This window comes from Caloenas nicobarica, chromosome 4 (assembly GCF_036013445.1).
Source record: "Caloenas nicobarica isolate bCalNic1 chromosome 4, bCalNic1.hap1, whole genome shotgun sequence".
In the NCBI taxonomy this organism is placed as follows: domain Eukaryota; kingdom Metazoa; phylum Chordata; class Aves; order Columbiformes; family Columbidae; genus Caloenas; species Caloenas nicobarica.
In genome coordinates this window covers 3,430,329-3,445,650 of record NC_088248.1, presented here as the reverse complement: position 1 = coordinate 3,445,650, position 15,322 = coordinate 3,430,329, and the positions used below count along the sequence as shown (strand labels likewise).

At 40.2% G+C, this 15,322-nt stretch overlaps 1 protein-coding gene across 1 annotated transcript in view; it reads right to left on the bottom strand.

Moving 5' to 3' along the window:
* Nucleotides 1-15,322, bottom strand: part of BMPR1B (bone morphogenetic protein receptor type 1B) — a 222,748-nt gene that overhangs the window by 140,105 nt on the left and 67,321 nt on the right. The window contains exon 2 of the mRNA XM_065633542.1: nt 436-497. The gene's annotated coding sequence lies outside the window, so the exon portion shown is untranslated. The remainder of the gene's footprint in view (nt 1-435; nt 498-15,322) is intronic.

Below are 15,322 nucleotides of genomic sequence, written 5' to 3'. Positions count from 1 at the left end.
TCGCTCTGCAGAACTACTGCTTGTTTATCCCAGGGGACACATCTGTCAAAGAACAACAACTGAACTTGCTGGGCATGTTATTATTTAGCAATAACCTCCAGGGGACTAGGGACATTTCCTGAACATGAAGTCTAGGTCTACCAATGCTTCTCTGAAAATCAGATGGACAAGGAGACAAGAGATGGACAAGAAGACAAGCAGCTTCTTGAAAGACCTCTGGGTACCAAGCATTCAAAATCATAAGATCGTCCAAAAGGGCACAACAGTGTCCTTCTCAAGTGGCCTGTTTATACAGCCCGTATCACCAGAAACACCTCAAGTGCTTTTTCTTCAGCTTTTCAAAGTGTAGCTCACAAATGGTAACTGTGTTTAGGTCATGCTGATGCTTATTAATAACAATGGTCTTCATAGAAAACTACATAACTTGGTCCTTACCTGAAGAAATCTTGATTTTCAAGAAATACTCTTGTCTCACAGTTTAAGTAGTATTGTGTAATCTGCAACAGAGCAGAAAGACATACCAATTACATTTGATATTGTGCATTTAACGTGAACATTATAATTCAATCACACCTGAGCGAGCTGACAGACAAAATTTTAACTATTATCATGGTGTAGCGCATATTTTATGGAGACGCATGTCAAACAGTAATTCTTTGGGAGGAATTGTACAATATCACATACACACACTAATAAGCAGTACCTTTTTCCTTTTCCAGTGTTTCTGCTCAGACATGGAGAGGTAAGAGTTTTGATCTACTTCAACATGTTAATCATGATGCTCATCTGATTAGATAGATTAAATAATTAAGGTCCTGCTGACATTGTATTTCTTGTCACTAAACAACCCAATCAGCTGAATTAGGCACTTCAGGAAGAGGTGCATGATTGGGCCCAGATGCACTTAACTCCCATCAATTTCTAATGAGCTCTTCAGTAAAAACAAACAAAAAACCATCCTTGCTTAAAACATGGGTCAGATTACATTCAAGTGAACACTCAAAGCCTAATTATTAAGTAGCTAACCAAACACGATGAGTGCAAGTTTCTATTGACCAAAATAGGCTCCCCATCTAAAAAGCAGCCGTAACGCTGCAAAGACATTCAAACCACGACAGCACACACTTGTATGCACCATTTCCCACTGAGGGCAGAAGCTGTGAGTTTAATCTTTCATACATCTTGCTGAAAACACCATTAGGTATCACAGCCAGTTATGTCTACTGCTCTTTAATCTGCATCTGGTGCCAGACTTCTGTGAAGTTTTTCATTTATTGTTCACTGAGGAGCCTTTGCTGACTTGAATTTATAGAGAGACTGACTGATAGACCAAGAAGCTCTGTTGTAAGAGACAGTCTATACGAACATCTGCAGACCTCACATTTCAAATTTTTTTTTTTTTTTTCAGTTCTTCAAGTCACCTACACAAGGACTAGAAGAATTCTAGAAGAATTTGCTGGCATAACCATCACGACAAATTTACACCTGGCCTAAACAGCATAGCACTGAGCCAAACACCAGCCAAAGAAAACAGCATATCTCCAGGAACCTGTGTGGAGCCTTTGTTCTCCGTGACGGTTCTCCAAGCTGGACAGGCAACTACAAGCATCAAATTACACTTCATTGATCCAGGGAAACTGAGCTAGTGTTCAGTTTCAGTTCTGCAACCTGCACCTTGACCTGCGTGTTTGTTGGCATAAACAAAAAGATTTCAGGAAATGAAGGGTTTGCACTTTGAGTCTCGTTTTTGGAGAGGGGGATCTCTATCTCAGAGGTGTTGGAAAACTGGGAGGAAAGAAAATCATCCAGACACGGGCTGTTGTGCCACCTCCCTTCACCAAGTTACTTTCTGGTCCAAATTCGATATGATCACAATCAAACACAAACCTGGAAATGGGAGGTGGTCTGAACAAGTTCAGAGCCCTTTAGCGTCATTTAATGTTACCTCTCGTAAAATTGGAGGATGTATGTAGAAGGACAGGAAGACAGAGAGATTACCAAAGAGTTCATTCGAGTAATATTTTAAAAACATATATTCACACATTTGGAAAAATTTTACACAGTCCATCAGTACAAAACAAGCACCCGACCATTTGCAATGGAAACACATAGTTTATATGGAAATTTGAAAAAATTATAGAGGATGACATTAATAAAATCCTCAGTATTTGAATGCCACAGTATAAATGAAGAAAAAAACCAGAGGGAAACCAACAAAAAATTTATTCCGCATTTTCTATTAAAAAACTAAAATATTCCTTGATAATGCTTCACTAAAGTATGTTACAGATTGAAGTTGTTCAAATGTGCAAGGCAGGAAAACATTTTCACAAAGATACTTATAAGATGACGTAGCCGAAGCCCTCACCCACCCCCCAAAAAACTCGTACGGTGTGAATAAATCACATAGAATAAATTTTTGAGAAACAACGTTCACTTTCCAGTGAAAAGTAGGAAGCACTATCTCATTGTGTTCATATATGGGAAACAGGAGCCCAGAGTTTCAGTTATTTTCTTGAAACCATATAAGAAGAAAGTATAATCCAGTGTCTAACTCAATTCTAAAATCAGCTGCAATACTTGTGTATTTTCTTATCTTCCTTTAAAGCTTGCATAATTTTCAAGTCCTGTTGGGTTGTAGTCTTGCCCTACACCTCCAAGCTACATTTTATTCTTTATTCTGGCTAACTGATTTGTCTGATTCCTTGTCTGCCTTCAGAAGGCACCTGCTGTTTGGAAAGAAAATCTGGCACTTCTGGACTTCAGGTTGAGTATATCCATCGCATCTGAGCAAAGGCTAAGACCCTTGTTTCTTTTAGGGTGTTATTTCCTATATTAAGATTTTCACAAGGCAAACAATCACAACACACTTTGGTTGGTTGGTTGGTCTTTTCTTTCCTAAGCAAAGACCTGGGAGTTCTTTCCCTTAGTTTTGCTTGAATTTGATCTTAAACAAGAAGGACTTGTGAAATCCACATTTATACCCCAGAAGCCAGTTCTTGTCCATTTGCAGTTAGTTTTACCCAGCAACATCCAAAACGTGTATGCGGCACAAGTTTATGTGACTGCTCCCTTCCAACAAACTTCCAGTATCCTGAAAAAGTCAAAAAGGGCCAAAAATTCATCATCAGATTAGGACACATATTGTCTATCCTGAATACAGAAGAAAACTCTCTGCAACAACAAATTCTATGTCCTGTGACGATGACCACGCTCAGTTCAGAAATCCCTTGTTGCCTACTCAGAGAGTACCTGAGGTACCCTGTGGTACATCTGCTGCATAGACACAGTTGTAAGCCCCAGTAGTAGATGTTCAGAGTAGGCTCCTTCTATTTTACATTAACGTCTTAGCTCAGTTTTTCCTTATACTTCACAGCACAAGAAAAGGAGACAGTAGAAAACTGAGGACAAGCAGAAACCCAACTAGGACGAGGTTTCCTTTACAGTGCTTTCGAAACTAGGAACACGGAATATAAAGTTTCACCTTCTTATCTAGAATATGGAAATCATTCAGATTCTGATCTCGGGCTGACTTCCACTGACACCAGTGTCAGGGCTGCATGGGGGGCTGCCGCTGTCCGTCTGCTTTACACGGATACAAGATCGCAATCAGATCTGGGTCATCTCACCTTTGAGTTTGCCACACACAGAAATTAAAAGAACATAAACAATAGTGCTTGTGCTAACCGAAATCTAACTTACAGGCATATAAAAATTTTCAGCTTTTTCCCTTCCACCCACTGATGAGAAACTTATCTGTTGTAAAAGAAGGAGGAACCTCTTTATATTTGCTCTTTCCTTTAAGAAACATCCATGCAGTATGTTCACCCATATGTCTATGGAAAATAAACCAAATATACCTCTAGCATCTATAATACTACAGAATTTTAATAGGTAATAAGCTATTAAAATGCAGGGATGGTATTTTCCATTATTCAAATATCGCAGATATGTGCACCTCTCTCCCTTGGAATCAAGCAAGTCTTAACAAGAAGAATAATCCAACAATGTCAGCAACTCAACACGCGGTGCTGGCTTTGAATACATTTTAACAAGATGTTCATGACAGAAGAATAACAGAGGGGATCCCTGAAGGTTCCAGACACATTGGCAGATGCTTTTCAATGTCAGAAAAAACTGAAAGTGCAAAACCTGACCCTTGTTGTTCTGAATACATACATGCTGCCTTACTGAACTCCAAACCAGCACCTCAACCAAAATAGATGCTAAACATCATTTTAATACAAAAGGCATGGAGAAAGACTCAAGCTTGAACAGCATATACCAGCCTATGTCCACAGCTCCAAGTCACTGCAAACATTAGCTCACCCGCGTGTGCACAAGTCAGGCACATTTCTTATGTCCTTCTGCCATTGTTTTCTTAGTCCCAAGAAACAGGAAATTAAAATTATGGTCCCACGTGTAATATTTTCATCCAGTTTATAGAACCAGTATTCTCTCTTGCTTCCTTTTGAAAATCGGTTACGTTTTAGATTTACAGTATAGAGGGTGTGTGCCAAAAAAACACAAATGATGAGTCAGTTGAAGCAAAAGATACCTCCCATGTGGATCCCTGTTTTAAAGAACATACAACTAAGGGTCTCAGCTCTACAGGATAGATTTATTGTATATGATCCTCACAGGTGAGCAGTTCTTACACAGACAACAGTCATGCAGTTGGACCAGTGGCATGTCCTTACTTTTCACTGCTTGCCTTCACAATGTCTTGGAGCATGTTTGACTACGAGCAAACACTATCCCTTCCAAAGCTGATGTGTTTATTAGCCACCGATCGAAATGGAAGATGATTTAAATGGTCTTTGTTAAATGTCAGCTGAGACAATGAAAGCCACCACTCAAAGATCAGCGAGAACAGTAAGTTACACTTCTGCTCTCTCTGACAAATGTGACCAACAGAATTCTGCAGTTCTTGGGTCACCTGGTGTGATTTGTTGTACATTCATAATGGGAACTATGAGGGTTTTGGAGCACATCACTCATGGGGACAAATATGCAATAGTCTCCAGCTCAGGGCCAGATTTCCCTCATTTGGAGGTTTACTTTGCTTTTTCTGAGCACAGGGAAAGCTTCCTAGGAGGAGTAGGAGGCTTCCAGGCTCTTCCAACAGTGATAGTGTGGATATACCTAAAAGGACAAAGAGCTGATTTGATTCCAGCTGTAATTCTTGTATGGAGGAGCGAACCCAACAGGGCAGTAGGGAAATCAACAGTTTATTCCTCCCTGCAAAGGACAGGTGGACTTTTGCACAGGGTGCTGGCTGCAAAGCCAAGCTTGTATTACAAACGAGGAAACTGCTTCGTGTTGTTTGATCTTCCCACTTTAGGAAAAGAGCAGTTGCTAAATATGGCATCAAAGACGTTCCTATTGCCATCATTACTTCCACCTGTCCACTGAAACACAACTCCAAATACCAGCTAAAACCTCACACCCCGGGTGGCAATGGGCTGAGCTCTTGGTTTGATGCTATGACATGAGCACTCTTGGCCACATCTTGAGGACTATTCTGCGTGAGATGCTGTTCTGACGTAGAAGTAAAAGGTTTGCACCCTGTCCCCCAAGTAAAATGTTTGCTCTCTGCCCTATAAAAACCAACATAGGACAGTAAGCATGCCGGATAAGAGCCTGTATTATGCAGTTTTCTTTTAAATGATGAGAAAATTATTCACTTCAAAGAAAGTCAGAGTGTCTAAACACAACTGGTTTAGGATTCCTCTGAAGATATCAGGGCTCCTATCATATCAACACCTCCTCTGTCTCCCTGGAAAAGCACCCTATATGTATACACATGTTGCTGTGATTATTTTTTTGCTGTTCAAACTTTCTATTCAGATAGGAATTTTTAGAAGAGTTGTTTAGTTGTGGGGTTTTCGGTTTTGTTTGGTTGGGTTTGGGGTTTTTTGGTGTTGTTTTTGTTTTGGGAAGATTTGGGGGGGAAGGAGGTTTGTTTTTTAACAGAATAACATAAGATCTTTAGTGGAAATAACCATCTATAAACCATTGCTGCTCCTGCTTAATTAAATTTAATAAATGAACAGCCAAGCAAACAAAACAACACAGTGAAAGTGAAATGAATGACTGGAAAATCATAATACAGCCATATAATTATAAAACTTGTACCATCTGTTCAAATAACTTTTGTGGTGTTTTTCCTCTAGAAGTTAAACAGAAATACACTAAAGTATCTAACTGGGAACAAGCTGCGTCTGAACTGCCAGCTAAATTCTGAGTGGGCAAATACATCACGTAGTACAGGAATGGCGACTAATTGGTAGAGGACATGAGAGCCTTTCAAGGGGAAGGAAACTTCACAACCAGAAGAACACCTCTTATTCTTCTGCTCCTCTATTCCCTTTCACATTAATGGGAAATATCAAGCTGACAAGGCAGTGCAATATATCACAAAGCAACTGTGCCACAGGATATACATTCCCCTGTCGAAACAAGGCCGTGTTTTGTTCCAGAGATACACCACAGCAATAACAGATTAGTCAACATGTAAGACCTAACAGTAACAATGGAAAAATAACTTGTTGGCTGATGTTCCCTGTAGCCTTTGAGTAAAAAAGATGTTGGAAAATGCATAGACATGACAGAGCTATAAGGTGTCAGGCTCCAGCCATATTCATACACAGACATCACGAGACCGTGGAAGAAACAGTTTTGCAACCAAACTGCAGGGCAGCCTTTTACATCCTCATCTTTAGGCTCTTGCCTGAACGTAACGGTCTTAAAAACCATGGCTACTGACACCCTGCTTTGTGACTCGCTGAAGTATTTTGAGCCTTTGAATCACCCTGGGAATTCACACCTGGAAGTGCACTAGGACATGTTCTTCTGCTGTAGAGGACAAGCACTAACCAGAAGCAGAAACCATCACTGACTGGTTTGCTATGGGCAAGCTATTAAAAACACGGTATTGGGTCTAAATCCAGCCACCGAGTCCTGCCTGGCTTTTCCCACACGCTGGAAGGATCCACATGATTCCATCCCTATCCTTAAGTTCACCCCTTCCCTGTCTAATGCTCTCTTTTATGTTCTGTATTTTCCTCCCTCCAAATATCAACTGCAGCAATGTGAACTAGAAAAATCCTTACGAAACAGAAATGCAACACTGACAGAATGTGAGCATAAAACAACTGAACTATTTCTTCCTTCCTTACCAATTAAACTGAAAAGAATTTACCTTGTCAGTGTCTTTTCAAAACTCTATTGTAAAATCTCAGATTTTCTTTGGTAACGAAGCCTCGTTAGATTTAGAGCTGCTTGTACTCCACCTCTCCTGTTTCCCTGAGGCTTTTCATCTTCACACCTAAGTTAAACGGAGCACCAAGCTTCTGCTTTAGCGAGTTCCTCTCTTGTGTTTCCTACCTGCACATCATCTTTAGGGTGTTTTTCTTCCTTTAAAAGAAGCCAGACTACATTACTGTTACATTAAAAACTTATCTAGTGTTTGTTTCTTCAGTGCTCTAATCTTGAAATGGTGTTTAGGAAGCAGCTGAATTTTAATTCTGCATTTACCAAGGAAAAAAGTACTGCGTATTGATACAGCGTTAAGCTTTATTCCACTCGTATTTTAAAATTAAGCCTGCAGATCAAAAACACGTACTATTCAGCCCCTGTCACTATTAAAAACAAGCTGCGCTATGCTTTAGGTGACCGATTCATCACTTCCCGGTACATCCTTTCATCAGTTTTAAAATTAGTATGCGATAAGATGCTCAGGTTTTACACACTTGTTTCCCCTGTGCACACTGAAGTAACTGCACAGGCAAAAGAAAACCAGACCAAGCTGCCCGTTACCGGTCCTTAACACACCACTTTCACTCACAAGAAGCCTTTTTATGTTGGAGCGGGTCACCCTTCCCCTTACATCTACCCTAAAAGGAGATGGATTTGTCCTAAGGCTGCTGGAGGGGACTTTGCAGTTCAACAACCTACTGCGAGCACCAGCACACAGCTTGCCCCGTGCTGTGGCAAGATGTAGCACTTCCCTGGCTCTTAAAAATAATGGCGAAAAATGTTCTGAGCACGTTACTCCAGACCTAATGATCCAGGAGCACTTGATGATGCCACCCAGCAGTGCTCACATTTAAGCCCATGTCTACGCGACTGCCACTTTTCCCCTCCAAATATTTGGATTTGTGGCTTTTTACCAACTCTGCAAAACAAAAAACACAAGAAAAAATAATTTTATGCCAGAGATCCTGAAATGAACAAAGGTTACCTTGATGATCAAGCTTTTATTTTTAGGGCCCACGTGCAAAACCTGTATGCAGACACTGACAGCGTGGTGTTGGTGTTTGATTGTAACCTTTTTTTCCTTTGAAAAAGAGGGGGAATCTCTGGAAAAAGAGTTTTGGTGCTTTGCAATGCTCCCTGCATTATTCAGCAAGGAAGACAAAGCAGATACTTCATCATTTTAGGTATAAAAGCCGGCGCGGGGGCTCCGCTAGCACAGGAATAGCCAACTGGGGTCCCCAGCTCACCAGCAGCCCATAAAGCTGCTACTGGGGGACCCTGTCATTGTATTTAAAGCCGCTTTTAAAAGCCAATATTGCAAGCTGTGCAAGACATGATGTGTAGGGAGCCCCATAAAACCCTTTAATGGAAACAGTGGGCCTGTGGTGGAAAAAGTTTCAGGAACCACATACACCAGTATAAACAGTTCAGCTCCCGTAAGGCACCGTGGCCAGCCTGAGCGTACGGGCTCCTGTAGCCGCAACCTCACCGTGAGCTTTTTTCTGTGTGTGTTAAGCCATCGGAGGTGAGGCGAGCAGGTTAGCCAGCTAGAAGCCCACCAGTAAGACAGGAATGCAGAGCAACCTTCCTGGACTACGTGCTCTGCAGAGGCAACACAAATTTAGCAGGGATACATGGCTGCCGCTGGGATGGCACCGTTCAATGTCCCCTCCGTGAATTATTCTTAGATAAGGGACTATCAGTTATAACGCTCCCTTCAGATGGAAGGCAGTCTGCCTCGAGGAGGGACCTGGGAAAAGCTGAGCTCTCACATCTGCATACGAATGATAATTACGTATTCAAAGGGATGACCATGAAAAAGTGCAAGCACCAACCTTCAGGTTATGGACCCCCCACTGCTACAGAGTTGATCTTCATTTCTAAAAATGATACGAAACCTGGAGCATCAATAACACTGTCTTTTTTATATTCACGTACAGCAATTACATTTTCACTCCTGCTTTGAAAGATTAAAAGCACTAACGTGGTCATTAGGGAATCTCATCTATTTAAAGCCAGAAACGATCAGAATAGAGGGGGAAGGAGAGAAGAAGGGAAAGAATTAATACAATCACCTCTTCTTGATGCTGGTTTTCTGTGTGAGACCTAACACATCGCCCAGTTTTCTACTCAAACTACCATTTCACACTGGCAAAAAAAAGAAAAAAAGGTCAGGTCTTTGGAAAAGATTGAATGACTTTTTCATGACCGAGTATCTGGTTTATATTTGAACATACAGGAAATAGATTATCCTAATCAGCCCTTTTTACCTATTGCCAAAAATATGAGAGTGCAACTTTACAGCCAAAGCAAGCTGTTATCCATTCCTTTTACAGTTCACCGCAAAATCCTACATTAATACAATATTGCAAATAAGCACTTAAAAGCAAGAGAATCAGGAAAAGCAAATGACAGAGTCCTCCTGGCACGTGCACTCATCCTGCAGACTTCCCATTGTGGACCATTCTTACGCTGATTTTTCCCAGCACAATTTACTTTTGTCAAAAACCAAAAGTGAACCTTGTATAATACCACACATACAAAATGTACGAAACATCTGTCCCTAGTAAATTTTCTAAGAAATTATACTTTCACGACTTCTGTTCGGTACAGTATAATTCTGTTCATACTCTTTCTGCTTCCAAAAAACCAAAGTTATTGCACATTTAAGCTAGTTTAAATGTGCTGTCATTTTCCAAAACGCTTTTTTTATTTTCTTCCAACAGAAAGCACTCTTTTGGCCATTTGTCCTGGAGAATGGCTCTTGTTCCTTACTTAATGCACAATCACTGTGCAGATAGCTTATGTATGTGCAATTAATTAAAAAAATCTATGTATCATATTTATTGCATATGTGCCGAGCAACCACACGATTCAACACATTGTAAATTCACAATATTTAGAGTGCTTCAGATTCACTGCCCAGGTACAAGCCATACGGCCAGCCATACAAAAACATGGCTCACCACATACCAGGCACCAAATGTGAATGCTTGCCGTGCAACTGGAAGAAGAATTTTATCAGAATCGGCAAGAGATAAAGCTCACGGCATCTTTAACACCATTAAGCAATAGACTGATCCATTTCTGTTTCCTCTGCCAGTCAGGGATAACTCCCCCAAGGGAGACAGAAATTCATATGCACACGAGGAACACTTTCCTTCTGACTTAAAGCCAGCAAGACCAAAAGAACTTTTGAGATATATAATTTGGAGGAACAGAAATTAGAAATAATAAGGCCAGGTTTGAAAATATATGACAAGTGTTTTAACGAAAATACAGCACAATATCTAATGTATTGTGACAAGGCAGAAAACACTTCCTAAGACAGGGCACCTGAACAAACATTTATTATCCAGATCCAAGCGCAAGCAAAGAGTTCCAGAGTTTATATGCTAATGTACCTTACTTCAAAGGTTTCCTTCAGCTACATCAGAAGGCAAAATCTCTAACGCCTAGAATTTGAGCACTGAGGAAAAGAGGACTGACAAAATGTCACGCTGGCAAAAGGAAAAGACACTGAGAAGCATTCAAAGATGCAAAAGCTTTATTCTTCTGTTTTCTGTAATTGCAACACCTGTAACTAGGTGAGCTTTGTTCCCAACACAGGACCAACAAAAGAAACAAAAAACTACACTGGTAAAAGTTTCTGTTTCCTAAGATATTCCCTGACAGCCACAGCTACTCTTCTAAGTTTGTACATTACTTTGTGTTACCGGGTGCTTGCAAATCAGGAATTTGATCTTCTGTCACCTGGCAAAAGAGAAACACAGCTGAGGCCTTACAAAGAAAAGGTCCCGTGACAACACGGGTTACTGGCAGAAGGCTTGGGTCAGCTGCCGGGACTGTTCAGGGGGTCACTTGAAAGAGGATTTCAAAAGTAAATAAAATAAAAGGAGAGAATCAACTTCGGTAACTCGGGATTGCTATAGAAACCTGCTGGGTTGATTGGCATGGCAGTAACGTGGGAAGTTAGAAAGTTTGGGAAAAAGGAGTGGACAAAGAGTAGTGCGGTTGGCTTTGGGTGGGAGGGTGTTTCATGTTCCAGGTAGAGCTTCCTCCTTCCCAGACTGATGACCAAGCAGCAGATGACCAGGAGCACACATGGGCTGGGGTGTGGGGGCTTGATTTGGTCCCCGTGCAGCAAGCACAGCGGCAACTGTTCCAGATCCAGAGCTGGGACACTGACCACTCTTCATTTCTGCATGGGGCTCAGACAAATAGCAATAAGTCAAAAGAGTGAAGCTAAAGATGAAAATAAGGTCTTGCTTAGTAACGGTAATGATAGTGAGGTCTTTTTCAAGGGTATTGGGCATGGTGGTTATCAACGTTCCATGATGGACATGATCTAACACCACAGAAAACACATGAAGTTTCTAACACATAGATTATAGGAAGACATAAAGCACCGTTCTAGTCACGTAGTGATAGTACATTGTACATCGTACTTAATTGTACATTGTACGAGAAATGCAAGATAAAATAGTGCAACCACAGGAAGATGAGGCTTGTTCATGTCTCACTGTGAACAAACAGACCCTGATGGCGTGTGCCATAAATTCCAACAGGCTGGGATAAAGTCACCTCTGCTCCCTTAGTAGCTTTTAACAAGGTCTATAATACCAAGGACATTAAAAAAAAAAAAAGGTAGATAGTTAATGTTGTGTCAACATTCAAAGAAGACCAACCCAAATCACTTACAGGCCTTTTATAATCTGACATTGATCCAGACAAGGAAAGGAAATATTTTCAGGGGATTCAATTGATACACAATCAATGAACAGTTATTAAATTAATGCTAGACATCATGGATTTATGGAAAACAGATCTAGTGAAACACAGCAGGTTTCATCCTCTGATGAGTATAACAAATCTATTGGATTAAATAAGCACTTACAAATAAGGCACATCAATATATGTGAGCTATTTTACTTTGTACTGTCCAAAATTCTAATCCAAAAAGTTGATGCTAAAAATAACTAGTGATCACCTATTCAAAAAACTGGCTGATCTCAAGAGTCATCACCAATGTAGAATTGGGCTCTACTGGTAACACCTCTATCAGGCAAACCTCTGCAAGAACATGTATTAGCCCAGTAGTGTTCAACACCAAGTTGAAGTGTTTCTACATACGTTCATAACTAAAGATTTATAGTAAGCAACTAAAAGTTCAAATTGTTTAACTTAGAGAGAAGCTCCGAGAACAGACTTTACTGCAGTTCCCAAGTGTTTCCATTGGAAGAAAACACCGATCTTACTTCAGCTGATGAAGGCATAAAAAACCCTCAGCTATGGATAGAAGTTACAGAAAGGATGATTTAAAAAAAAAAAGGCACTTAGAGTTAAAAAGTAAGATCCTTTAGGCAACAGCTGTATTTCTAATCTTTACAAAAGAAAGTTAACATTAACATTGCCTCAACAGTGAAAAGGTTTTATTTACACAAATAAACAAGAAAAAGGCACACCGTCCTTCCCTTTCATCTACTGTATTGTCTTGAATACTTACAGACTGCTTGACTTGCTGTTGCTGACAGGAGGAGAATCAAGTAGAATGTGTCCAGTACAGTACAACATGAAACTGATAATATTATCCTACTTGAATGTCAAGCTTGCCTTGGTAGCGCATGAGCGATATGAAGCCAGAGATAAAAAAATTCAGCAACAACAAAAATCCCTGAGACACTTAGGGGAAAAAAAAAAAAACAGAGCTAAAACGAGCAATTGATCTCAGGGAAGATATCCGAGTCAAATTTAATCATATGTTAAGCAAAAGCAAGCATGTCTCGGGCAAAGTAGATTACCTTCACAAATGAGCAAGCACTGAAAGGAGAGTTTACCCCGTTCCTTTACATACTCACAGACTGGAAGTACAGGTTGGAAAGAAGCACTATTGATAAGAAAAAAACCAAACCAAAACAGCACAGCAGGGGAAGACCTCAAAAACATATGGGAAGAAAGGTGGCAATATACACTGGCAGGAAGGCCAGTACTGGGTAGAAAGCGATCAGAAATAAAATATTGCATGGCTTGAGAAATTTAGCTGTAGGAACAAACTGTCCAACTAGATTAAGGAGGGAGGTCAGAGCAGAGTTCCTAGAGCAGTTCGCTACTTTCCCTTCTATCAAAACCACACGGCGTTTGTCAAAGCTTGCACAATGCCTGTTGGATCACATACAGGATAGTTTGCCAGGCAAGTGTCTGAATAAAACAAATCTTGCCGTGCTTCTGTTTGTTCAGTGCTACTGCCTGCATTGGGAACGGGAAATGTTACTTTCAGAAATTCCAGCGAAATTTTGTCTTCTAGGGCAAGAGTAACATCCTTGTCACCAACTGATGGAATTAATAACTACTGCAAAAAAAATACAGAAAAGTTGCAGTGTCAATGAAGCTGCCCTTGCACATGGAACCTAAAATGCCAAATCCCTTCCAGATGGTGCGACACAGACATAATCTACTACTAGGCTCTGATACAGCTAGTAATGACGAAGGCCTGCGAGGAATGAGAAAATTATTTATGAAAACCAAATCAGCTCAGATGAGCTTGATACAACCTGGTATCCCAAAGCTTTGAGGAAAAAGTTGCCTGTCCAAGTATCTTGAAAATTGGTTTTGAATAACTCAGGTGACCAGTGACTAGGTCACGTCAATCCTTCATGTAACACGAACTTTACTGAGCACGCAATATGGAGCCATTTTTCATAGTTCATATTTACCACTGTATATGACAGTTTACTACACATGAGGAGCTTGACTAATTACTATCATCATCTAACCCATCTCACTGATGAGCAGAGTTACTGCTCTTGTGTAAATACCACCTTTATATACACACGAGGCTTTTTAGCAGATGGAATAGTCCTTTTCACTTCCTGAATTCAATAACAACCTGCCATATATATATATATATATATATATTACTTTGCAGTCCTGAAGGTTCACACAAAAACCAGAGAATTTGTTTCTTTATAAACATGGCTCAAAGATTTCTATATGAACGTGGTCACCAGTCTGCACAAAGTGTCTCATAATAACGGTACTTAGGCCAAGGCTAGCAGCAGGACAATGCAATGTTAGAAAAGAATAAGCCTAAGGAAAACCAGAGGCAAACGAAGCCCAGTATGCACTGATGAAGGATTCAGAGCACATGTGGAACTTTCACTGAAGATCTGGCGTAACAGTTCTGATTTTTGGTTACACTCCTACAAATAACATCTAATTTGGCTATAGGATGGTCCAAGAACTACAACCCAAATTACTGAAGAGACAACAGTCTTTGTCCTGTATCATCTTCTCATTAAAAAAGAAAAAAGCTCCAACCTAGAAAACTGTTCACTGGCTCTCTCCATGTGCTTTGTGTCCATTTGAGGTTTGCTCACTCACCATCGCTGCAGTTCACCCAAACTGAGCCTGACAAAAACCACCTTGTCCAATCTGCCAATAATTCTCCATCAGATGAGCACATGGGGGAACTTTCTTTCAGCATATCCACACTACGGAATTTCTCTGGTTCAGAATATCAAGTAGTGGTTTGCACTTTGGTGTATATCATAAGAAACAATACACATTCAAAACCAAAATCTCTCACGAGGAAGCATTAAAGATAAAGAGGGTACTGTATGAACGCTTTACAAAAAGGGTATTATTGAATTCATGGTGCTGCCGAAACTCTGGATAATTTCACTCCTTGACTGTGCTCTCAAGTTTCAGCAACTTACAAAGAATCCATTTTCACCTTTTAATCTTATGGATTAAATATGTTTGAGAAAAAATTTGGAGCAGAAAAGAGACCTCCCAGTTTATAATTCACATATTAAAGGGGACCTCCTGCCATGAGCAACTATTTCCTAAATATTGATTTAAAAAACTACATCACTTTAAATGCATGGATTATGATGTTTGCACCAAAATAAAGGGTTCCCAGTGCAAAAGCTGCCATACTTGATGAAATATGAGGTCAGGTGTTTTTACGGGAAAACAAAATATTATGGAACTCTTAAAACAATGAGTAAATTACAGACACCACAAACAAAAAACAAGAAGCTTGAGCAGACTGTTTCTGTGG